The sequence below is a fragment of the Thermobia domestica genome, chromosome 5 (genome assembly GCF_964235325.1).
Source record: "Thermobia domestica chromosome 5, izTheDome1.hap1.1, whole genome shotgun sequence".
In the NCBI taxonomy this organism is placed as follows: Eukaryota; Metazoa; Arthropoda; class Insecta; order Zygentoma; family Lepismatidae; genus Thermobia; species Thermobia domestica.
Window position 1 is genome coordinate 213,470,100 of NC_137458.1, and position 25,539 is coordinate 213,495,638.

General features: G+C 35.9%; 1 protein-coding gene across 1 annotated transcript in view; it reads right to left on the reverse strand.

Annotated features, from left to right (window-relative positions):
• The window catches only part of LOC145686391 (putative G-protein coupled receptor CG31760), an 890,751-nt gene that overhangs the window by 849,744 nt on the left and 15,468 nt on the right, over positions 1 to 25,539 (reverse strand). The window lies entirely within an intron of this gene.

A 25,539-nucleotide genomic window follows, 5' to 3' on the forward strand; every position in this document is an offset into this window, starting at 1 on the left:
TATAAAATGCTTCGCATTACTTGTTTGTTTGTAGACAGCTACCAGCTTAGTGTTCTGAAAGGTTGTGTATAAACTAGGGATAGCCAATTCCGGAATTATTACTTTTCAGACTCCCGAAAGTAAAACCGGACAAATTCCGGAATTCGGAAAATTCCGATTTTGGAATAATTCCGGAATTCGGAAAAATCCGGAATTTAGAAATTTCGGATTTCGTTAACATTCCGGAATTCGGAATAATCCGGATTTTTTCGAAATCCGGAGTTTTTTCTCAATTCCGGAATTTTTGTAAATTCCGGATTCTTTCCGAGTTCGAAATTCTTCTGAATTCCGGAGTTTAACTGAATTCCATAATTTTCCGAAATCCGGAAAGTGAAAGTTCCGCTTCCGAAAAATGAATTTATTTTGGTTAATATGAATCGTGGCGGAAATAAGTCTTTGACCAGGTAATGGCGACTGCTTTAAAAGAAATAGAGAAAATGAGGATTCAATCTGTCATATTTGTAGTTTCGTGTGGAGAAAAAACAAACTTGTGACCCAACGGTTTAAGAAAAACTCAAGTTATTAATGTAAACTTTGCCGGCATCATAGAAGAAATACACGAAAGACATTTTGAGTCGAAGAAATATAACATAGAAGTTTGCAAGCGGAGACAAAGAAACCTAACGTAACCAGACTAAAAACGAATCGTTTACCGCGTAGCGATCGCGGTTCAGTGGTCAAGGTGCTTGTGCGAATGCACGTTGCAATTATTATTATTATTTTTACTTTAAGATTTTTGATGGCGATTGATCGGCGATAACATACGTTTTATTATATTCAGATATTTGAATACTCGGGTGTTTCAATACTTGAGCTATCAAATCTTCAGGAATAATAATAGTAATAATAATAAAATAATAATAATTATTATTATCTCGTAGAAGATTAAAAGCTAGAAGCTAATTATCGCTCAGGTCATACCATTACAAGCAGAAACGTGACATTTGGAAAGAATATTTCGGTTTGGTTTAATGTTGCTCACGAGAAGAGGAGTTTCTCATCTCGTTTCTAAAACATAAAATAACATGAGAATTAACATTTTACATTCGAGACGGGTCACGGCTAACTCAAAATTTTCGTCTCTCTTTGGAGATGAGAATCGAGACAAGACGAAAAGTATCGTAAATATTAACCGTCTTGTCTCGATTCTCGAAATAGTGTTTGCTCATTCTTTAGGTAACAATTGCTCTGTAGACTGAATCTCATAGGCTATTTCGTTACATTATATTTCAGAGCTAATTGAATTATGCTCTGTGTAGGTATTTTGTAGCAAAGCTTTTATATTTACCTCTGCATATCCTAAAAATCTGTTTATTATATGCTTTACTGTTCCCTGATATTCAGTTATATTTATTACAATTATTTTTCTTAAAACATACAGTAGAATACTTTCTACATGAACCTTCAATGGAACGTTCTAGTTTAAAATGTTGGTAGTTGCAGAGATGTGTCTTGAAGCTACGGAACCCTTTCCCCGAAATCTCAACTTTTAAGTAAGTTTTGCCAAATTTCAGGGCAAGTTTAAAACTTGTATTATTATTATTATTATTATTATTATTACTATATCAACACCGTGTATAATCTTTAAAATATATGCGCTTTGTATCTGAATAGTTAAAGCTAATTGACTGTCGATCTCGGTCGTCGAGAAGTCTTCAGGAGGGAAGGACATCGGTCACGTTCTGGGTTTGAGTTCCGAAGGGGCAAGTATTCGGGCTCGAGCCAAAAATTGTTAAAAGTAATAGGCTTCAGCCAAACATGTTCAAAACAGCTGGGACCGGGTTTAGGCTTCTCAACGGCTCGAGCGGCTCTGCTTACAGCTCATTCACTATCGAACCGAACCGAGAAGTGAGCCGAGCCAACAGCTCACCCAACCGAGCCGATTTGAGCCATCGGCTTAGTTGAGCTTAGTCGAATCGTGTCGATGGACTAGTTTCAACTGAGCCGGCTCAGGTCATCGGCTCATCCGAACCGAGCGGACTCGAGCTGTTCGCTCAGTTGATACGAGCCGAGCCGGTTGATATCACTACCCGAGTTGGTCTTCTGCTTGGGCTCAAGAATTCGACCGTGCAGGTCTCAGCCTTGATTTTAAGAACTACAGTATATACTTATATTTGTGATTACGACATTTGAGGTTGTCTCGTAATAATAAAAAAACTCTTGTCTTCTCGTTATCTAGACGAGACGAGATACACTAAAATTGCCCCACGAGAAGCACTAAAGTTACGAGACGAGACGCACCCCTGTCGTGAGTAACACTAAAGTATTCCACATTACTGCTTACATTTCTCATGGTTTTCGCTTTCCAGTCTAATCAGGCCATTATTTCAAAGCGAGTTAAAACGAGCTGAACGAGCGAGCAAGCCATTATCAAACTCAACTCGAAACTCGACCTCGAAAACAGCGACTTGGCTCGGAACTCAATTCAAGAAAATTATTTTTGACTCGACTCGTGCTCATCCCTATTTGCATTTGTATTTTGTGTTTCCACTTCAACAATTTCTACACTTTTTTCTTTGTTTTCCTGCTGTTTCTAGATTTCTCTTTCGGTGTCGTCCTTTATTTACACCATGCACTATTCTTATTCCCAACTTGTGACCCGCTTCAATGTCTTATTCAGTTTAGGTTTTTCTCCTTACCTTGACTACACATGTGATTGATTTAATTCTCACTTTCCACGCAGGACCGATGAATAAATTTTATTATTATTATTATACTATTGAACTTGCACGGCGAAATTACTGTATAATACGATATTATTTCTGTAATTTTACTCCATTGTGTGTTATTTAGTTTATTAATGGGCACTAAATTGTCTCCAGATCAACGAATAAATTAACTACAGCATGCACTTTGGTGGAATTATCATTACATGAACATGTTTAGAACGAACCAATAATGTTCCTGTAATGATATTTCCAACAAAGTGCATGCCGTAGTTAATTTATTCGTTGATCTGGAGACAATTTAGTGCCCATTAATAAACTAAATAACATACAACGGAGTAAAATTACAGAAATGATGTCGTATTATACAGTAATCTCGCCGTGCAAGTTCAATAGTATAATACTATTAATAATAATAATAACAATAATAATAATAATAATAATAATGATAATAATAATAATAAAATTTTTTCATCGGTCCTGCGCAGAAAGTGAGAATTAAATCAATCACATGAGTAGTCAAGGTAAGAAGGTAAGTGAAAACATAAAATACAGTTCAATTCGAGTCGAGTCAAAGGTAATTTTCTTGAATTGAGTTCCGAGCCAAGTCGCTGTTTTCGAGGTCGAGTTTCGAGTTGAGTTGAGTTTGATAATGGCTCACTCGCTCGTTCAGCTCGTTTTAACTCGCTTTGAAATAATGGCCTGATTAGACTGGAAAGCGAAAGCCATGAGAAATGTAAGCAGTAATGTGGAACACTTTTAGTGTTGCTCATGACAGGGGTGCATCTCGTCTCGTAATTTTAGTGCATCTCGTGGGGCAATTTTAGTGTATCTCCTCTCGTCTAGATAACGAGAAGACAAGAGTTTTTTTTTTATTATTATTACGAGACAGCCTCAAATGTCGTAATCACCAATATAAGTATATACTGTAGTTCTTAAAATCAAGGTTGAGACCTGCACGGTCGAATTCTTGAGCCCAAGCAGAAGGCCAACTCGGATAGTGATATCAACCGGCTCGGCTCGTATCAACTGAGCGAACAGCTCGAGTCAGCTCGGTTGGGATGAGCCGTCGGCTCGGCCCAATTGAGCCGATGACCTGAGCCGGCTCAGTTGGAACGAGCCATCGACTCAGCTCAATTGAGCCGATGGCTCAAGCTTTCTCGGTTGGGATGGGTCACCTACTCGGCTCGTGTGAACCGGTTCGAGGCAGCTAAGTTGAAACTAGTCCATCGACACGTTTCAACTAATCTCAACTAAGCCGATGGCTCAAATCGGCTCGGTTGGGTGAGCTGTTGGCTCGGCTCACTTCTCGGTTCGGTTCGATAGTGAATGAGCTGTAAGCCGAGACGCTCGAGCCGTTAAAAAGCCTAAGCCCGGTCCCAGCTGTTTTGAACACGTTTGGCTGAAGCCTATAACTTTTAACAATTTTTGGCTCGAGCCCGAATACTTGCCCCTTCGGAACTCAAACCCAGAACGTGACCGATGTCCTTCCCTCCTGAAGACTTCTCGACGACCGAGATCGACAGTCAATTAGCTTTTACTATTCAGATACAAACCGCATATCTTTTAAAGATTATACACGGTGTTGATATAATAATAATAATAATAATAATAATAATTATTATTATTATTATTATTATTATATATTATTATTATTATTATTATTATTATTATTATTATTATTATTATTATTATTATTATTATTATTATTATTATTATTATTATTATTATTATTATTAAAAAAAAATTAAACTTGTCCTGAAATTTGGCAAAACTTTCTTAAAAGTAGAGATTTCGGGGAAAAGGGTTCCATACCTTCGAGACACACCTCTGCAACTACCAACATTTTAAACTAGAACGTTCATTGAAGTTTCATGTAGGAAGTATTCTACTGTATGTTTTAAGGAAAATAAGTATAACTGAATATCAGGGAACAGTAAGGCATATAATAAATTAATTTTTAGGATATGCAGAGGTAAATATAAAAGCTTTGCTACAAAATAACGTTACCTACACAGAGCATAATTCAATGAGCTCTGAAATATAATGTAACGAAATAGCCTATGAGATTCAGTCTAGAGAGCAATTGTTACTTAAAGAATGGACATACACTATTTCGAGAATCGAGACAAGACGGTAAATATTTACGATACTTTTCGTCTCGTCTCGATTCTTATCTCCAAAGAGAGACGAAAATTTTGAGTTAGCCTCGACCTGCCTTAAATGTAAAATGTTAATTCTCATGTTATTTTGTTTGTTTTAGAAACAAGGTGAGAAATTCCTCTTCTCGTAAGCAACGTTAAACCAAACCGAAATATTCTTTCCAAATGTCACGTTTCTGCTTGTAATGGTATGACCTGAGCGATAATTAGCTTCTAGCTTTTAATCTTCTACGAGATAATAATAATTATTATTAGTTTATTATTATTCCTGAAGATTTGATAGTTCAAGTATTGAAACATCCGAGTATTCAAATATCTGAATATAATAAAACGTATGTTATCGCCGATCAATCGCCATCAAAAATCCTAAAGTAAAAAAATATAATAATTGCAACGTGCATTCGCACAAGCACCTTGACCACTGAACCGCGATCGCTACGCGGTAAACGATTCGCGATTATTCGATTAACGATTTAGTCTGGTTACGTTAGGTTTCTTTGTCTCCGCTTGCAAACTTGTACGTTATACTTCTTCGATTCATAATTTCTTTCGTATTTCATTTATGATGTCGGCAAAGTTTACATTAATAACTTGAGTTTTTCTTAAACCGTTGGGTCACAATTTTGTTTTTTTTCTCCACACGAAACTACAAATATGACAGATTGAATCCTCATATTCTCTATTTCTTTCAAAGTAGTCGCCATTACCTGATCAAAGACTTATTTCCGCCACGATTCATATTAACCAAAATAAATTCATTTTTCGGAAGGGGAACTTTCACTTTCCGGATTTCGGAAAATTATGGAATTTAGTTAAACTCCGGAATTCAGAAGAATTCCAGAACTCGGGAAGAATCTGGAATTTAGAAAATTCCGGAATTGAGAAAAACTCCGGATTTCGAAAAAATCCGGATTATTCCGAATTCCGGAATGTTAACGAAATCCGAAATTTCTAAATTCCGGATTTTTCCGAATTCCGGAATTATTCCAAAATCGGAATTTTCCGAATTCCGGAATTTGTCCGGTTTTACTTTCGGGAGTCCGAAAAGTAATAATTCCGGAATTGGCTATCCCTAGTTTATACACAACCTTTCAGAACACTAAGCTGGTAGCTGTCTACAAACAAACAAGTAATGCGAAGCATTTTATATCCTGCAATACATCATGTATTAAAATCCGACAGCAGTTTCAGTATCTAAGCAGAAATTGCATGTATCTAGCTACTGGAAGCTGAGGTATGAAGAATTGTATTGTGTCTTATCTTTTTGTGTCTTATACAACCCTGCAAACCACTGAATATCTAAACGGCTTTCGTTAAATCCAAGTTGCAATACTCAGAGTTACATCCATTTTTGTCTATATGATCGTGTTACTAAAGCTTACTATATGATTGCGTTAGTAAATCTTCCTCTGCTATCTCGTAAAGTTGTGATACGATCTACTACAGAATAAAGAACCAATTATCAATTTAACCAATTATCAATTGGCCATCAGTTTGAACATTTTCATCTGATTATTCTGGTTAACGAACTCATCAAGATATTTCAACAATTAATGTTTGTGCCAAGTTTCGTCTCAATCCGCTGAAAATTAGGGTGGTTATGGCATTCACAAATAGCGTTATATATATATATATATATATATATATACAGATAGATAGATAAATAGACACACAGAGGGAGAGAGAAAAAGTGTTTTGCTCCCTTCTCGCACCTGTGGTGCGTCAGAGCTAAGCCGGGCTCGTTTGCAAAACGTATTGACCAGCCTAACCTAAACACAAACCTCTCACTTGCTAACGTAGAAACGTGGTCGGGAGTTGTAAGGCATGTAGAAATTGTATTTTTAATAACCATGAGTATGGTCCACTTCCATGTTTTTCTTTTTACTTTTTGCAGCTACATCGGAACGTTCAATTTTTATTGTTTACTAATTGCGATTGGCGTTTACATTCAAAATATGAGGAATTTTGGTGGCATTTGTTCGGATATTTTTCTCTTTCGAAATGAAGACAAGAATAAAAGCAATACGGAAAGACAAAATATATTATCAGTACTAAACATTACCAATAATAATTGCTATAAAAAACTCTTTTACCATCTGTCATGAGCTGTATGTATTATTAACAAAAATTTTTAAAAATGTCCTTGCAGAAGATTCGAACTGGCAACCTTTGCATTTGTAAGCCAGCACCTTAAGAGTCTTCATCCAGGCGAAATTAAAATACCGCTAATTTTACAGTAATTATGTGATATCTTCAAATAGATAAAATATAATCGAAATGTGGAACAAGAGCGCCCTAGACAATATTATTTTACATGAGAAACCGTTATCACGACTCACTTATCTGCTTTCGATTTCGAGCCATTTTGAAAATCGGCATTTATTTTCGCGTTTTTTAACAGCTGAAAACGAAAAGCCACTAGGTGACGTGATAACGGTACCTCACGCAAAATAATATTGTCTAGGGCGCTCTTGTTCCATATTTCAATTATATTTTATCTATTTGAAGATATCACATAATTACTGTAAAATTAGCGGTATTTTAATTTCGCCGGGATGAAGACTCTTAACCACTACACCAAGATCATGGCATTGTGAACGTTTAGTTGTCGGCGTATTTGCTGTATTTGTGTTTTATGTTCCCATTTCGACAATTTTTACTCTTTTTTCTAAGTTTAACAGCTGTTTCTGGCTTTCTCTTTCGGTGTCGTCTTTTATTTACACTATGCACTATTCGTATTCACAGCTTGTGCCCCTTGCAGTGTCTTATTGAGATTAGACTTTTCTTTTTGCCCCTCAGTAAACATTTGACTGATTTAATTCTCATACTCTCCACGGATGGAGCGCAGGAATGCCAGGGTCGAAAAATAGGTGTACATTTACTTTCCTGACAGATAATACATGGCTATGCATGTATTTATCTTTATTTTATTTTATTTATTATTATCTTTTTGTTTTCAATATTTCGTCTATGTAATATAGTGGTAAATTAGAAAATTATTTAACTATAAAGTGTTGGCGAAATTTATAATTATCACTAAATAAAGAACACAACCAAGCTACCCCGCCAAGTAAGTATGTGGTGGGCAACATAGTGTATGCTGGTTTTCTCGGGGTTCTTTTATTTCTTCCCGTGTTCTCATTTCATCAATATTTTCATAATCATTCCTCTTTCATCAATTATTCGTCTCCTTTACTTGACAAGGCATAAGTGTCGGACCTCAAGGTCTTCGAAATAATATATTTTTTAAACTAGCATGTTGTACAGTAGCGCTCGAAATTAGGAGATATTGAAAATGCAAAACTGTTACGTTTTCTAGACAAATTGAAATACACCCTTACACTGTGAAAATTACGAAATAGATGTCTGAAGTTTATGTTTTTCTGGATTGAAAGAAAATTAGGTTAAGAACGATACATTCGTGATCAAACTAATGTGCATATTGTTTCTTAACTCAAGAGTAAAAGCACTTGTTGATTTAAGCGTTGTGAACCTCTGTACTTACAGAGTAAGAAGAAACCACTCTCAACTAGACTTATTTCCAAAATCATTTCTGATGGAAAACTTTAAATACTACAATACTATTAGTGTTTAACGGGGCGAAATGTCCAAAAACGAGACATACAACCAGTAGCCTCATTTTAGATTTTGTCAAGGGAAGGGGCAAGATTTTCCACCAACATAAGACTATGTTTTTTTATTAGTATACACTTTATTGGAAAGTTTATATTTCTAAAACTCAGAGGGAGCAATTGCCCTATGCCCTCCCCAAATGACGTCCCTGCATAAAACAACTGGGTGTTCGTTCAACAAATATTTCATAATTGAGCCAATGGAAGCATTCCTAGATAACAACAAGCATACTAATTAGTTTAAATATATTTTTTTTAACGCGAAGCACAGGCTGTAGTATATAGTAATGTTCACATTGAGATAAAGGAAATGTTCTGTAATAAACTTTATATTGATTGATATGACTTAGGTTTGCTCCAAGGCTGAAGGAGACAATGATAGAGATGGATAATAATGGTGTAATGAAAATGTGGGCATACGTTTCTTGGCAGTTTTGCATGAATATGAGTTTGTGTCCTAGTTTTCAATCTGAATTGTTTCCTTAGCAGTGGAGTTTCAGCATAGTTATGAGGGACAGAAACTGTCGCATGCCCCTGCCATAATGAAGAAGGTGGAAGATAGGGGGTGAGTCCTGGATCTTCAGACCTTCCCCAAAATCGCTACTTTTATGTAAATTTTATCTAATTTTAGGGGTAATTTTACAAATGTTAATACAATTTGTTCTCGTATCGAACTTGTACCCCGTCTAAAATAAATTCCTCCGTACGACCCTTATAGGAGGAAACTAGAGGATCCTAGAAAAACCCACGAACACGGTGTTTTCTCATGTAGGCAACTTCTTCATGGCAGATAAATAGGCATATTGGACCACGTTGACTCAGTAATAGAACTCGCTTCCGGTGCATGGGGTCCCTGGTTTGATTGCAGCTCCACCAAGTGAGCTGTGTGAGTAAACACCATATGTGGGTCTTCTCAGGATTCTTTCACTTTCTTCGTTATACCATTTTCGCTCAATATCGTCATAACGTCTTCCTAAGCTTCGTAGTATAATTGTGGGACGTTACACTCCAGCTGAAATTGTTGCTGTTAGGCTGAAGTAGACGGTATAACGGAGAAAACGGGAGAATTTCGAGTAAACCCACGTCGATGAAAAGGAAAAGTCTTGAGAAAGTGGACAGTGATAGAAAGGAAAATGTTCAACTGTCTGATGCAGTAGGAATAAGTAACACACTTAAAATATAAGACTTCGTGGAATTTTCTTTCGTTGAAACGAAGGTTTAAATGTGTTATATTTTGAACAATATAACTGTAGATGTTTATTTAATATAAATTCTGTATGCACTAATAGTTCAATTTTTTTTTTTTTTGCATGTTTGTATTTTGTTAATGCCTTTTCTTCTCTTTCTCGTATTTGAGAACCTTGTTTCTGTGCACCGTTTCTCGCTTTTCCGAAAGACATTATTTTTTTAAGTGTGTTTTTCAAAATTGGGGTTATATGTCTCATTTCCCCAAATGTACCTTTCTCAATTTTAAGAAAAATGCATTTTTCTCAAATTTGAAAAACCATTTGCACCCTCAGAAATGAGACATAATTCCTCGCATTTGAGTCATTATTTCTCAAAATGATTTTAGAAAGTCGAAATCTCACTTTTAAGAATGTATTACTCGGCGCACAGGTAAGAAACGGATGTTCTCAAACACGAGGATTTTTTTCTCGAATTTAAGAAACCATTTTTAACAGTGTAGAAGTTGGAATTTTCTTTCCAGCGTTTATGCGATAGACCGCTTAATAGCTACTATTGGAATGTTGCAAGCGATTTTTTGCAGTAACTCGTCAATTTGTTACTTCTGGGTCTATCTTCTTTACTACACCAATTGTGTAAATCGCAAAATTTGTAATAAATTCTGTCCAATTTTTGCTTTTAAGAATAGTATTACTGAGAAATTCATTAATTGATTTACTGGTAGCAAAGAAATTTTTTATTAAATTCTTACCAATGGACTTGAAGTTAGTAAAGCCTTCTATAGCTATTAGTAAAGCCTTCTATAACTATTAAATAAAGTTCTCTACTGATAGACATACGGTGTTTTGTTTGTAAGTCTTCTTTCTTAGACTTTAAAATCACGTAAATTGTTCGCTGTTTCGATTTTGCAGCGATGGGTTCTATTCTAAAGTTTTATCCACATTAATATGAGTTTTGGCTGTATTATTATTTGAAAAACTAATGTTTGTATCCATTTCTAAACTTGTCATGGGTTGATTAGTTGTATTTCTTTGTATTTCCATATTAATTACTGTTTCATTGTTATCGCCATTAATTGTAGTGTTTAAACCTAAACTTTGTATCTCTAATTCAGAGTTTTCCGCCATTTTGTTGAAAATTTCTAATATTAAATTACTAACGAGCGATGTTCGATCAGCATAGATAATGAACACCACTGACACTGAACATAACAGACACTGATTATGTTTCATTTCTTTCCAGAGTAAAGCACAGCGCATCCCTGGCTAACCAACTAGCTTCAACGTTTTCCGCAACAGATGAGTGCATACTTAATTTAAATGATCCAATTTATATCTTATTAATTGATTATTTAAATCACTTACTGTGCATATTAACTCATAATTATGTATTTACTATACATATCAAAATAACTGTATGCTCATTAACACAACATGCAATTACCCATTTATTAACCGTACACATCCTTTACCTGCTATTGTAGACAGTCTTCAGTCACTGAAAGAAATGATTTTATGAAAACTAGTCAAAGGATTACGTAGAACATTACAACAATTAACACACAAAAGTTATAAATATTGCTACATATTTACTACAGAAATCACGTGAGTTACTTGCATTGTAGTAGGATATGAATGAAATGTACGAAACTTGCATGGAATCAAATGATAACTGTCAATTTTGGTGGTAAGAGGTATTTCGAATTAGTAATAACATAAAGGTTTTATTGGTGGGATGGCTTTACGTAAAGTAAAGGAAAAGAGAAAAAGCTTTTTTCCGAACGACTTTGCTTTGTGTAATATATTATTCGAGTCATCATAATACAAAATAGAAATAAGATAGATTTAATGTTAACTTCTGTATTCCTCAGAGTTTTTACAAAATCCTTAGCAAGATTTGAATATTTACGAGGTGCACACGAAAAGTACGTGCCGTTTTGTTCTAATTTCAAACAATATATAGAACTAACCTCTGTCTATTTCTCCAGGAACTCCTTCTTTATTGACACGCAGTTCCCATCGTAACGTCCATTTTTATAGCATATGGGATAATCATGTTTGGGGGTATGTTTCAGATACTGGAAAATAGCACTTCCTAGGGATAATCTACTGGCAAAATGGAGTCCACGAAGGGAATCATTGAGGTTTGGAAACAATCAGAAGTCACTCGGAGATAGATCTGGTGAGTAGGGTGGGTATAGCAGAAGTTTAATACTGTGGTCAGCCAAGAATAAGGTCACAACATTAGCACGGTGTGGCGATGTATTATCCATATGGAAGAAGTTGCCATTTACCATTTGTAGTCGTCTCTCAGTTAACTTTGACAAACATTCTGTATCCAAAAGTATACAAAAAAAAAATACTCGCCCCTAATTTTATGACATTTCGGAACAGGGTGGGACAATAACACTCTCTGGGAATCCCACTTCGGAACAGGGTGGGACAATAACACTCTCTGGGAATCCCACAAGATAGGGTACAGCACCTTCTCATTGGATGCTGTCTGATAAAATTTTTGGGGTAGTGGTGAATCTGTGTGTTTATACTACATCGAGAGCCTTTTTGTCCCTGGATTGAATAATAGAGTCTGTGATTCATCCATTGTCACAGCACTTCCCAAGAAAATGCTTTCCTCGCTTCTGAGGCAAATTGCAACATTTCACCAAATTCCTTGCCTCTTTTTGATCGTCATTGAATGTTCGTGAAACCCAACCAGAAGAAACCTTCTTTAGGCCCTGTTTGTATAAAATTATTCGTTCTAGTGATCCCATTGTTAGCTCCAGCGTATCACAGATCTGGTAACATGCCGTTCTTCCATGATTAATGTTTGCGTCCGGGAATCTGCTCATCTTTCACACTGGTCGCCTTGCTTTGAAGTCACGCACCCATTTCTCAACAATGTTTTCTGCAAGAGCACTATCACCACACACACACACCCTCTAATTGGCAATGAACATCGCCTGCACAGTATCCAGCTGTGGTGAGAAATTTCACAATTATCCGTTGCTCTTCAACCGAAAATCCCATGTCAACGGACGGTATGAGAAACATGTCTTACTCATTCAGTACTGTGACTCAACTGCTGCCACCTAGTAAACAAAACCTGCACTGCTGATAGACGAAGGATGCAGATTTCCGACGCCGCAGTTGCTTTCTTAAAATGACCCCCCCCAAAAAAAAATGGACTTTAGAACAAAACGGCACGTACAGGACTGTATACCTATTTTTGGGCCACTCTATATTGTGGCATGCATCTTGTAATACCAAATAATTGAATACTCAATTCGAAGAGATCCTAGGAGAAAAATAACATTGCTGTTGATCCTCTCCCCCATTAAATCATAATTATTGATTCATTTTTGAAGAATTCCTTCTGATTTTAAATAAATTGCTACTCTAATAGCAAATCATTCATTTTATGTTATTCTCTTTAATGGTTCAGATAGAAAGTGCAATTTGCCTAATGCTTATCGTTGAAGTTCTTGTCTAACTTTGGGTATAAACAGTGGCGTATTTAAGGGGGCTTCAGGGCTGAAGCTCCCCCAGGAAATTTTATTTTCCATATTAAAGTAAATGAAATATCTTGGACAATTTTAACATTTCCAGTAATAAAGTTAGCAAAGCTCCTCCGAAAACAAAATCGTAAATACGCCACTGGGTATAAATATAAAATATGGTGTCCCACATTATTAATGTTTATAGGCATCACATTTCTGCCCAGATTGCAGCAATGAGTTTGAAATTCTACTAATAAATGAATATTAAACAGAAACAAGCAGCAAAATAAAAGCGTTAAATAAGAAACAACATATTTATTTATTTATTTATTTATTAAATAGAACACAACAGGATAGATCCCAATTACAGTGTTCGGACTATACATAATTCTTACTACAGTAAAAGTATAATATTCAAAATAATGTGTTGATTACCAATATTAGTTGTTTACTTATTTGGCGTATTGCTTCGTTATATCTATAACATCATCTTAAATGTTCGGATGTTGTTTGTACATACATCAATTTTTGGACATAATTTGACTGTGTTATTGTAGACAGCACTGATTCCGTGATGCTGAGGCATAACAAAATTTTGGCAAGACATACGTACATGGCCCACTAATAAATTGGGAATTATCAAAGCAATAAATTATGGTAAATGTTGGGGGTCATCTTTCTGGAATGGACTATTGTTTCACAATGCCTTTACATAATTTGAAACCGAACCACAGATCGTGATAACCTTAAAAATATAATGAATAGCTACGAATTGATCTCATTGAACTAGTCTGCACATGTCACAGTATTGTAGAATAGTTAGAGCCGACATTAACAAATAAACATGTATCCGACATATTCGTAGTCAGTCGAAGCCGGTCGTTTAGTGAATGAGCAGGCAGCTATTATTGATGTCTTGAATCGCTGTAGCAGGTGTGAATGGCAAGCATTGCTTTTGCTTCGGCTAAATGATATATGGATATTGCGAAATGCTTACATAGCATTTCTTTTTTGTATGTGTCATACTATATACTAATAGGAAGACGCCTTAGTCTGTCGGTAACGCTGTGAAAACACTTAAGAATTATGGATTGAATAAAGATCTAGGAGAGTATATTTATAGATTCTTAATCTTTACAAAAAAGCAAGATATCTCAATCTGATAATCACGCCTAAATATAAAAGAAAGTGACAATGTTTGTGACTGTATACTTCTGGAACCTCCCAAACCGATCTCCATCAAGTTTTCAATATAGATTAAGTTGCGGCCTAAAATGGGTTTTGTCATTTCACTTTAATGGTACAACGTAGAGGAGGGGGAGGGGAGATAATATAAAAATAAATAAAACTTAATAATTCCTGCACCACGAGACCGATATCTATCAAATTTTCAACATAGATGAGATTCTAGCCTGGGATAGTTTTTGAGTTGAGTTGAGTTGATTTTGAGTTTTACGTCCCATTCAGCAGCGAGGCTATATGAGACGTGGACCTACTGATTAACGTGGAATCCAAACCGCATGAGCTCCCGCCGGGAATCGAACCCGGGCCTCCCTGGGATAGTTTTTGTCAGTTCACTTTGTCAGTGTAACTTACAGGAGGAGGAGATATTTAAAAATGATCGAAATAACCGATATTAATGTTGAATCCATAGTTTTTAGCTGCGCTGAACAGTGAAACTACCGATGCTATTAAAAATCCAAATTCAGCCCCGCAACTTGGGGAATGGTATATATATATAATTCTAAAATATTGATATTAGTTTCGAATCCACAGTTTTAAGGGTCGCTAAGACGAACAGTGACACTTCCGATCACTGGCGCAGATCCTGGGGTGATGAGGGGGACATGTCCCCTCCAATCTTGGAACTGGGGGACTGCCCCCCTCAATAATCCGATTTGAAAAATGTTTATTTGGGGAGAAAAGGTGGTGATTTGTGTCCGATTGCCTGAAAGAAAAGTGAGATGAAATTGATATCCCCCCCTCCAGAATAAGCCTCAATTCTGCTCGCTTCCCAATGTTGAAGACAACTCTACTCCCTGATCCTTCACTGAATTGTTTTTCAACTTTACAATTACTTTGAGCATCGCTTAACAAAAAAAAAAAAAAAAGGAAACGGTCTTACTTATGCCCCTTAATGATTTACTTCCGATGATTCGCTTCCGATGTAATTTAATTCCAAATTCAGGCTTTTATGTGCATAATGAAACTTATTCTCCCCGTTCGAAGAACGGGTATTCTGCTAGTTTGTAATAATTACCAGTCAGAGTTATAGTTGTTGCTAGTTGTGTTGCCTCCTGTCTGACGTCAAGAGACACTTAACGTGCAAGCAATTTGCAAACGAACTGAAGGCTTAAGTTAAACAATTGGTCTTATTAGTACTCATATGTACTGAGGATAGTAGTATATAACATTTCCCAATAGCACCGATGCAAATGTAATTGTTATAGCATTAAATATAATTCCTCTGGAAAGGGCTTTGGTCTCTCATATGGTTGTGTTAGTCATTAACATTTCTAGCAGTGAATTCTGATTAGGCTAATATATGTGAAATGTAGCATATGGATGTTAACTTTATACATTAGTATATGCAGAAAGATATACATATATAGAAGGGGAAACACAATGCAGCGGAGATGACTATTGCTTGCAGTATTATTTTTAAGTAGCGGACTGTCTGTTTGACAACACCAGATAAAAGAAGTTACACTGCAACATCTATTTGCGTCAACTGCAAACAAAGAACAACAATGTTACAGTACATGTTCTATATATCACATCATCACAAGAGGGGAGAATAGAGAAGGGAAAGAACTAACAATGAAAGGGAGGAGTTAACAATGGGCTTAGAGAGAGATTTGTTACCTGAAACAACAATACATGTTAAAGCAATTCACGTACTGATATGTAACACAACATTAATTCAGACAGCTTTTCAGAATACATCTCTCGGCAGTCAATTTCACATTGTACTCGAACGAAAGTTATGAATGTTGCAAGGATGTTAAGAGACATATTAATATAGTCAACTGTAAGCTCTGCCACGACGTACTAAAAAATAGCTACAATGTAATTAATCTACATAAAGATCTACAATATAAGCGCTTCTCATAATTGGACCACGCAGAAAAGCAAGTTTTCCGTTTTTAATATTTAGTATTTACAAATACATTTCATTTAAAGCCTATCAGTGGCATAGCAAGTACACAATAATCAATTTACATAAGCACACTGATCCAAATCAAATAAAATATCATATTTCTTCTTTCATAGGGTTACCATACGACACGAAAAAGAAAGATAATCAAAATCCGAATAAGAAAACAACTAAAAGAAAGTAGATAAATAGAAAAAAAAAGTTCTTGAATTTTCAGTTAAGGAATTACGTGAATGAGGTATCGGTTATTGGGAATCTGTCTTAGAAGTACCAGTGAAAGTGGAAAACCCCAGTAATGTAGCATCGTGAGTGTTTAGCAAGGGTATATTCCGGCAATTAACCAGATCTGTGGGTGCAATGTGCTATCTGCGAAATGTAGGCACACAACGACTGCATTGGATGCGAGAAGGATGTTTACGTATGTGCGTTTTGTAAATCACTATTACACAGAAAATCTTATGACTTTTGAAGTGGTTTTTCATTATCCTTTCATTTGTTTTTAATGGTTCCGCTGGATTTGTAATGCCTTTATATATATATATATATATAATACATATGTACTTTCGAGCGATGATAGAAGAGAAGAAAGTATGTGAAAAAGAAATCGATTCCGAGATTCGTATTTATACGTCTCGTGGCCCTTACAAGCCGAAAAATGATTTTTGGATGTCTGTTCGCCCCGATGTAAATTTGTTCACACGTCTGGAGCCTGAACTGTTCAATATATCTGAACAGTAGGTTCAATATACGTCAAGTTCAAAACTTACAGGGTTTACGCATGTAACCTACGTTTTTACGTACGCCTCATACGTTTTTCCTCTGTGTAGTTATTTTTTAAAAAACTGAAGAAACAACTTTATGAGAAAAACAAAAAGTGTTAATGTAAAACATACCAAATAAACGTAAAACTTACGAGAAAAGTTAAATTTGGCAGCCTTAACTTGGAGACGGGGCAACTCTCCTATGTAAGTTTCACGTTTTTAATACTATATTATTATACTACTGATTAAAATTACTATATACTCTTAATTATATATTTAAAACTTAAGGGAAAATTGCTTCCTCCTCCCTGAAAGTCCAAACGACGCCTTGATCTCAATGAATAAAAATCCGTATATTATGATATACAACACCATTTTTCGATTATCATTCATAGTTTTCTGTGTGCTTTGTTGCGAGTTCATTCTTTGGTACAGGGACACTAGGGGGAGTCTATAACTGAAGATTCATAGCATCACTATTAAAATTGTATCACGATTAGCATCACTATTAATACTAACTATTCGTGCTTCTCGTTGAAACTCGTGCGGAGATCCTTTGTGGCTAAGCGGTTAGCGTACGCGCCTTTGACGTGGGAGACCCAGTTCTATTCCCGGCGGGATCTCATGTGGTTCGGATTCCAGGTTAATCAGTGGGCCACGTATCATATAGCCTGGCTGTTGAAAGGAACGTTCAACTCAAAATCAACTCAATTCGTTGAAACTTGTGTAATATAGTGTTGATAGAATTCCACCATGCCGTAATATTTAGAATATAAAGGGACTTTTTAATGATAATCCGTAATGTACGATGTGAACTTTTAACAAAACCTGCAATCGAACACTCCAGGAAATCTATGAAAGAATGTCTCAATCAGTGGCGTAGCAAAAATATGGTCCCTTCATATCCCAAACGCAATGTTACCTGCAGGGGGCCGCGGTGGCTCAGTAGTAGAGCGTTCACCTCTGGTGCTTGGGGTCCCGGGTTCGATCCCAGCCCCCACCAAGTGAACTTTGTGGTGGACAAACACCGTGTGTGTGGGTTTTCTCGGGGTTCTCCCGTGTCCTCCCACTTTCTTCATTCCACCATTTCATTCATTTCTCATAATCACCGTCTCCTTTAGCCTAACTGGCATAACCGTGGGACGTTAAAATCAAAGATTTCATTTTTGCAATGTTACCTGCAGTTAAAGTACATGATGAAACTCACTTAAAAAAAAAAATGTTGTTCACTCATCTAATTCTTCGAAACATCTATAAGTTGCATCTATATTAGCTTCTATGGTAAAGGACAAGTATGTAATCTAACCCTTTACGTTTCTCGTAAGTTGAGTTACCTGTAATGCCAGTGTCATCATGTACAGTGCCGGATATACGTATAAGCTAAACAAGCTAAAGCTTAGGGCCCCACTCTGTTGTGGGGCCTGAAAAAATTAAAGTAAAAGAAACCTGCATGTACAATTCCAAGATAAAATAAAATAAAATAAAACCTACATATCTATATAAACAGTGTTCTGTGTTGTTTAGATTTCTGTTGTGTAGACATAAGTAAAGAGACCCCCTTATAGTAGCCTTCTAATTAAAATACGTATTACTAGTTTGCTCATAGGGTTTTTACGTTCTGCATGAACTGGGAAGATAGCTGGACATACAAAGGCTCCCATTGCCTTCAATACCTTAAGGAATTATCAAACTTAAATCCGACTCTGAGCATGTACAATACATAAACAACAAATTTACAAAGTAGGAGCAATCATTATTGACGAACATGTATGAAAAAAAAAAAAAAAAACAGCCTGTGATAATTTCTCGTGTAAATTAGTAAGATACGTCACTATATCTAGCAGGCGTAGGTTACTGGTTAGCGTTCTTGCTTCACAATCAGGTCCGAAACCGGTGCACGGCCATCCTAACTCAGAATTTTCTGAAGGATTAGGAATGGTATTCTCTAAATAAAGGACCTGGTCGACTTCGTTCCACTTCCTCTCCATTGTTGTTGCTGTTCTTGCAGTTATTAATGATTATAGTGTATCTTCGCCTACCAAATTGCATTTATTTGAAGGTGTGTAAATTAAATAAATACTTATAAAATTGACGAAGGAAAAGGAGGCAGTTCCGTACTTCATATAGTTGTTCTTCACAAATGACTTTTCTTATTTTGTATTTTGTCTATTTATTGCTTAAGCAGCAAAATTTAACATTGGGAGTGGATATTTTGAGATATTTCCTTTACTAACACCTAAATAACACATGCATGGTCAACAGTAAATTATCTTCACAAAGCAATATCTCTTTTTTGATTCAGAAATGTAGGTCCTAGGTGCAATCAAATTCTTGCTTATGTTACTTTACGGACGATCCGTATAAGACAAGATGAGAAGAGAGGTGTCCTGGTAACAGTGCAAAGTGGATGGAATTATTAGTTCAAAACTTGTTATCCAATGGCAGACTTCTGTTTGTTGCTTGTTTACTCGTTTAACATGTCTTTTTATTCACACCGAGGCTATGTGATGCGTTCAGTGCTCTCCCACCAGCGATCCAACCCAGGATATCTTGCACCAAATCTCTCTAGCCAGTAGAAGGGTAGGTAGGGTTAATGGCAGACTTTGTTAACCTTACCGATAGTTTAAACTATCCGCTTAGGTTTGCTTTGAGATTAATGCCTCTTTCCAGCACCAAAGCTACATAAAAATTGGTCCTACAGCTTAATACGGAACCATAAGTGCATAAACTCTCACTGGGAATCGAAACCAGGTCTTGTCCGGTACTAGCCACTTAACCACGAATTCGCTCAAACTTTCGAGTTAATTACTCTTGCACTTTCCAAGAATCGTTAAAAGTGAAAAAAACTTACTTTGATTGGCGAATCAAATTGTCATGATTGAATGCCTGCTTTATGAAGTGAAATGGTATCTTTAAGTTTTACTTCCCACAGTTATGCCAGCTAAGCTAAAGGAGACGGTGATGATGAGAAATGAAGGAAAAGGGGAATGGAGAAAATGGAAAGAAACGGGACAACCTTGAGAAAACCCACGCACACGGTGTTTATCCACCATAAAGCTCACTTGGCGCCAGCTGAAATCGAACCAAGGACTCCATACACCAAAGGTGAACGCTCTACCACTGAGCCACCACGGCGAACAAATGTCTGCTTTAATTAGTCAGTATGTGTATATACTTATATAATTGAGTTCCCAAATCCAAAAGGCCTCTTGTCCACTTTACAAATCTTTCGGGAAATCAAGTTTGTTACTTTTTTTATTTTTTATTTTTTAACCATCTTACTTCAGCTGAAAATAAGGAAAATAAGTTTTGTAAAACGTAAAATAAATACCTGAACAAATTTAATGAGATAAATTAGCTGGAATTAGGTATTGATAAATCATAAATAATGAAAAAAAAAACTCATTTAGAAAAAGTGGAGAAGACGTTTTGCAATTGGGTGACTCAATTATTAAAAACTGAATTGCGTTGTCATTATTATCACAGCTATCAGCAATTATTTCCTCTGTTTATCTACTATTTCCTGCAACGTTTAACTAATATGGTTCCAACTTCCTTCCGATTCCATATTTCTTCCTGTTTATTTCTATTTTCAGTTTTTATTTAAGATGAATCAAAACAGATATCTAGGTTATCTCACAGCATATGTATTATGTCATTTGACAGCAAGATTTTTCATTTACCTTACAATGAAGTAGTGAAAAATATACTGTCGAATCAGTGATAAACTAGTGACGTCCGTTGTAGATCCCTCTCACTAACTTCAACCATAATCTGTAGGAGTTAGTCTCTAATTTTCAGCATAACATACTTTAGGATTTATAGAAATAGCGGCACATTTTCACTCCAAGCAGTAAAGACGATTATAAATCTTCAAAAATATTTAAGCCATAATCCAGCAAAATCGAATAGTTTCATTTACGAAGGTATTGCGAAATATTTTTATTAATCATACTACAGTGTGTGTCGCAGAGGGGGAGGAAAATGAAATATTTTTTTTCTTTAACATCCGACGAATATGCCATTTAGGCTAAAGGAGACGTTGACTAAGCCAAATGAATGATGATGGAAGAAATGGTGATAATGAGAAAGGGGGGAAACGGAAGGACCCCGAGAAAACCCACCAAAAACTTACTTGGCAGGCATCGAATCAATGACCCCACGCACCAGAGGTAAGCGCTCTAACACTGAGCCACCGTGCTCTCCACGAGAGATAGAGAAGTGTAAAGTGACTTTTCATTTTTGATAAGTATTGAAGATTGTGTGAGAACCTCAATAAACATATAAGCCATATTGTGTCAAAATGGAATAATACTTACATAGATAATCGTGGAATATACTTTTCAAACCAGTGGGAGAGGAGGGGAAAACTTACTTTCTCGTTATCGATTGATTTTAAATCCAAGAAGTGAGAGGGCGTGAAGCATCAAAATATATGCGTTATGTGATATCAATAAAATCTAACATTTTTTGAATGAAAGCAGTTGAACTGTGGGAAAGACAATATAATAACATAAAATTCTATCAAAATGAAATGCTATTTACATGTTATCATACAACCTTTCTGAAAAGTCGGGGGAAGAAAGAAATCCATCTCTTTATTCTTTACTGATTTTAAATCCATCGAAAAAGAATGATTCGAAGGCCTGAGAGAAAATATGCGCTATAGTGTACCAAAATGAAACTTTAAAGTAAAACGAAAATTATCACTGATTTTTTTTATTCGAAGGGGAGATAAGTTCACCATTTCATTCTCTGTAAATTTTAACTGCAAGCTATGTGAATCATCGGAACACCCTAAATAAGCCTAAGTATTTTAAAGATCGTATAATTTTTACTTAGTTAATTCTGCAAAATTGTTGTCTGGGGAATTATTCAAATTTGCAACATAAGGTGATTTTGACTTCCTTTCACTCTCTTAGTCTACATAGATTGCAATTCCAAAGTAGTCAAGTTTATTTGTTAAGGTTGGAGGAAGGAATATACCAAGTTTAATTTTAAGAGACTGGAGCCGATTCTCCTATGGTAGGAAAACTGTGTAAAACATGGAGTTGGTGTACGCGGGTGGTGGCGTTGGAAAGATCCAAGTTCCCTTAGCACAGTGGTATTGTCTGAAATTGGGCCTCGGCCATGAGGCCTAGAAATGGGACCCTGAAGTTTTGCGCAGGATCCCTTCTACACGTCTACTAAACATGGAGTTGTTAGATGCGGGTGGTGACATTGGAAAGGTGCGGGTCTTCTAAACACAGCGATGGTGTCAGAAATGGTCCCGGAAGTTATTGAACGCACTGTGTATAAGATCTCCCAAACTTAAGGATAGTTTGTAAGTCTAAAAAGGACATGGAGTGTATCTGAGTGATATTTCAACATACTGTTTACTGCACAGATTAATAAACTTATGTTTGACAACATTAATGCCGTGTTTATGTTAACTGTTCATATATTGTATTATTTTACAACGTACACGATGCGTAGGTAACGATGTTGGCACAGTGTTTTGTGTAGCATGTTTCCCATAATTGCAACTCTGGGATTGAAACTCCGCTATCAATCATTTTGATTAATTCTCTTCGCGAACCCAAACACGGTGATAATTCTTGATGTAAGGACATTTTATGTATTGAGATTTCTGTTCCTGAATGCTACATGAGGTGTCCACTCTTTTTTCTCGTTTCACCTATCACCAAGCTTCAAAGGAAGATATACTGGGTATAACATAAATATTGTTAGAATATTGAGTATTTTTATGTAATATTAGTACGAAAACAGATCCAAATTCTTAAAGAGTTGGGGGATCTTTCATTATACAGGGTGATATGAAACAACATCAACAGCTTCGGAAAATGATTTCTCACAAGAGAACGTGAAGCAAATATGGATATGTGCAAACATGTCATTTCGTAGGCTGGAAATTGTTCCGAACGATAAGATAAGTGGTTATAACTCAAGAACAAAATCTCAGATTAAGAATGGGTTAAAATTAATTGACCATTTTTTTCTTTTGGTTCCTTTGAGTTTTGTCATACAAACACACGTTTATCATTGCAAAATATCATATTTTTCGCAAAGAAAGGATTGTTCAATACTTATACAGTAAAACGAGACATGCTTCCTGACCAGTTTATCTTGGGTTCCACATTTCCAAACGAATATAGATAAATTACATTCGAGGACATATAACATTTCGCATTCAACATTCTGGAATGAGGTACGAATATCCTATGCACGAACAGAAGAGTTTGCAAATTATTTATTACAGTAGGATCATGCAATGGGTGTTGTTAGTACCTCCGTCTGTGTATCCGCCAGCTAGTACGCACGATAACACATGAACATAGGGGATTTTTTTAAATTTTGTTTCTTGAAATATATAGTTAGAGCGATTATCTCGCTGGAGTTCGTCAATCCGTTAACGTATTAACGGATAATGATGACTTTAACGGTGGTTATTTATAGTCGATATCTCATACATGTAACCGAATTTTCTGGATTCTGTTTCTTGCAACAGATAACTAAAGCAATTATCTTGGCCGAGTTCTTTAATGGAACCAATTCGTTAATATTTAACGGGTAACGGTGACTTTAACGACGGCTATTTATAGCTTATTTCCCATAAATGTAAGCGATTTTATAAGTTTGTTTTATTGCAACAGATAGTTACAACGATTATGTCGATGAGGTTCGTTAATATAATCAATTCATTAATGCATTAACGGAGACTCTAACTGCGACTATATGTAGCCCATATCCCGCATATGTAAGCGAAGCTTTGAATTTTTTTTAACCTATGGATAGCTAATGTGATCTCGGCCGAGTTCGTTAATGAAGAAAATCCATTAACATTTTAATGAATAACGGAAACATTTTAACGAATAACGGAGACTTTTAAAATTTTGTTTTTTTGCAACAGAGAGCAAGAGAGATTATCTCGGTGCAGTTCGTTGACGGAATCAATCCGATGACGTAATAACTCTGTAGCCTCTATCCCATATATGTAACCGAATTTTTTAATTGTTTTTGCAATAGATAGGTATAGAAATTACCTTAACCAAGTTCTTTAATAAATTCAATCCGTTAACATATTAACGGATAATGATGCCTTTGACAATGGCTATCAATAACCCATATCCCATACATGTAAGTGACTATATATATTACAAAAGATGGGGTTATTATGTTGGTGAAGTTCGTTAATGTACTCAATTCATTAACTTATTAACGGATATCTGAGACTTTAACTGCGGCTATCTGTAGTCTTTATCCATTTTTTTTATTTTTTTACCTATGGATCGCTAATGCGATTATCTCGGTCGAGTTCGTTAATGGAGTCAATCCGTTAACATATTAACGGATAACGGATATTTTAACGGTAGATTTCTATAGCCCATAACTCAAACATGTAAGTGATTTTTATTGTTAAGAAAACAGGTAGCTACACTGAGAGAAATGCATACTCCAGTCGGCATGTAAATGCTGCTTTTACCAGGTTACGCGCGTTACCTCATTAAGTAATGTTGTTTCATCCGTAGTACTGTCTACACCACCGTCCAGCGAAAATTTTGTATTGTAGGACCACCATTTCAAATCTAGAATTAACGTCATACCCATTCCGACGGTGGTAACTTACGTATATAATGTTGTTACCACCTTCCCACGATTGTTCCCTCCTGCTTCTTTCTAAATCTGACTCCCTACCTTACGAGAGTAATAGTTTTTAACACGAAACCAATCATGTGAATAAAATTATCCAATCACAGCGAGTCTAGTTCGACGCCGAACTCCAGACTTGGCATGGTGTTCCCACTTGCTGTACTTTTATACATGAAATTACATTACTTAAGGAGCGCACCCGCGTAAATACGATGTATCCACACGGAAATCCTAGTCCTTTTTTTCTCAGTGTAGAGTGATTATCTTCGTCCAGTTCGTTGATGGAGTCAATCCGTTAAAGTAAAAACTCTGTGCTCCATATCCAATATATGTAAGTGAATTTTTAATTGTTTTTTTGTAATAGATAACTAAAGAAATTACATCGACTGAATTTGTTAATGGAATAAATCTGTTTACGTATTAACGGATAACGGCGGCTATTTGCAGCCCACATCCCGCATATGTAAAAAAATTCTTGAATTGTTTTTCTGCAACAGATAGCTAGATGAATCACCTTGACCAAGTTGGTTAATATAGTGAATCCATTAACGTAATAACGGATAACGGAAACTTTATCGGTGGCTATCCGTATCCCATACATTTAAGTAAAGTTTTGAATTCAGTTTTTTACAACAGATAGCTAGGGTGATTATCTTGGCCGAGTTCCTTAATGGAAACAATCGTTTACATGTTAACGGATAACGGTTACTAATGCTGTGTATCCGTATCTCACGTATTGAAATAGTTGGCCTGATCCTCTTTACTGTCTTCACCAGAGTTATTCTTCATAT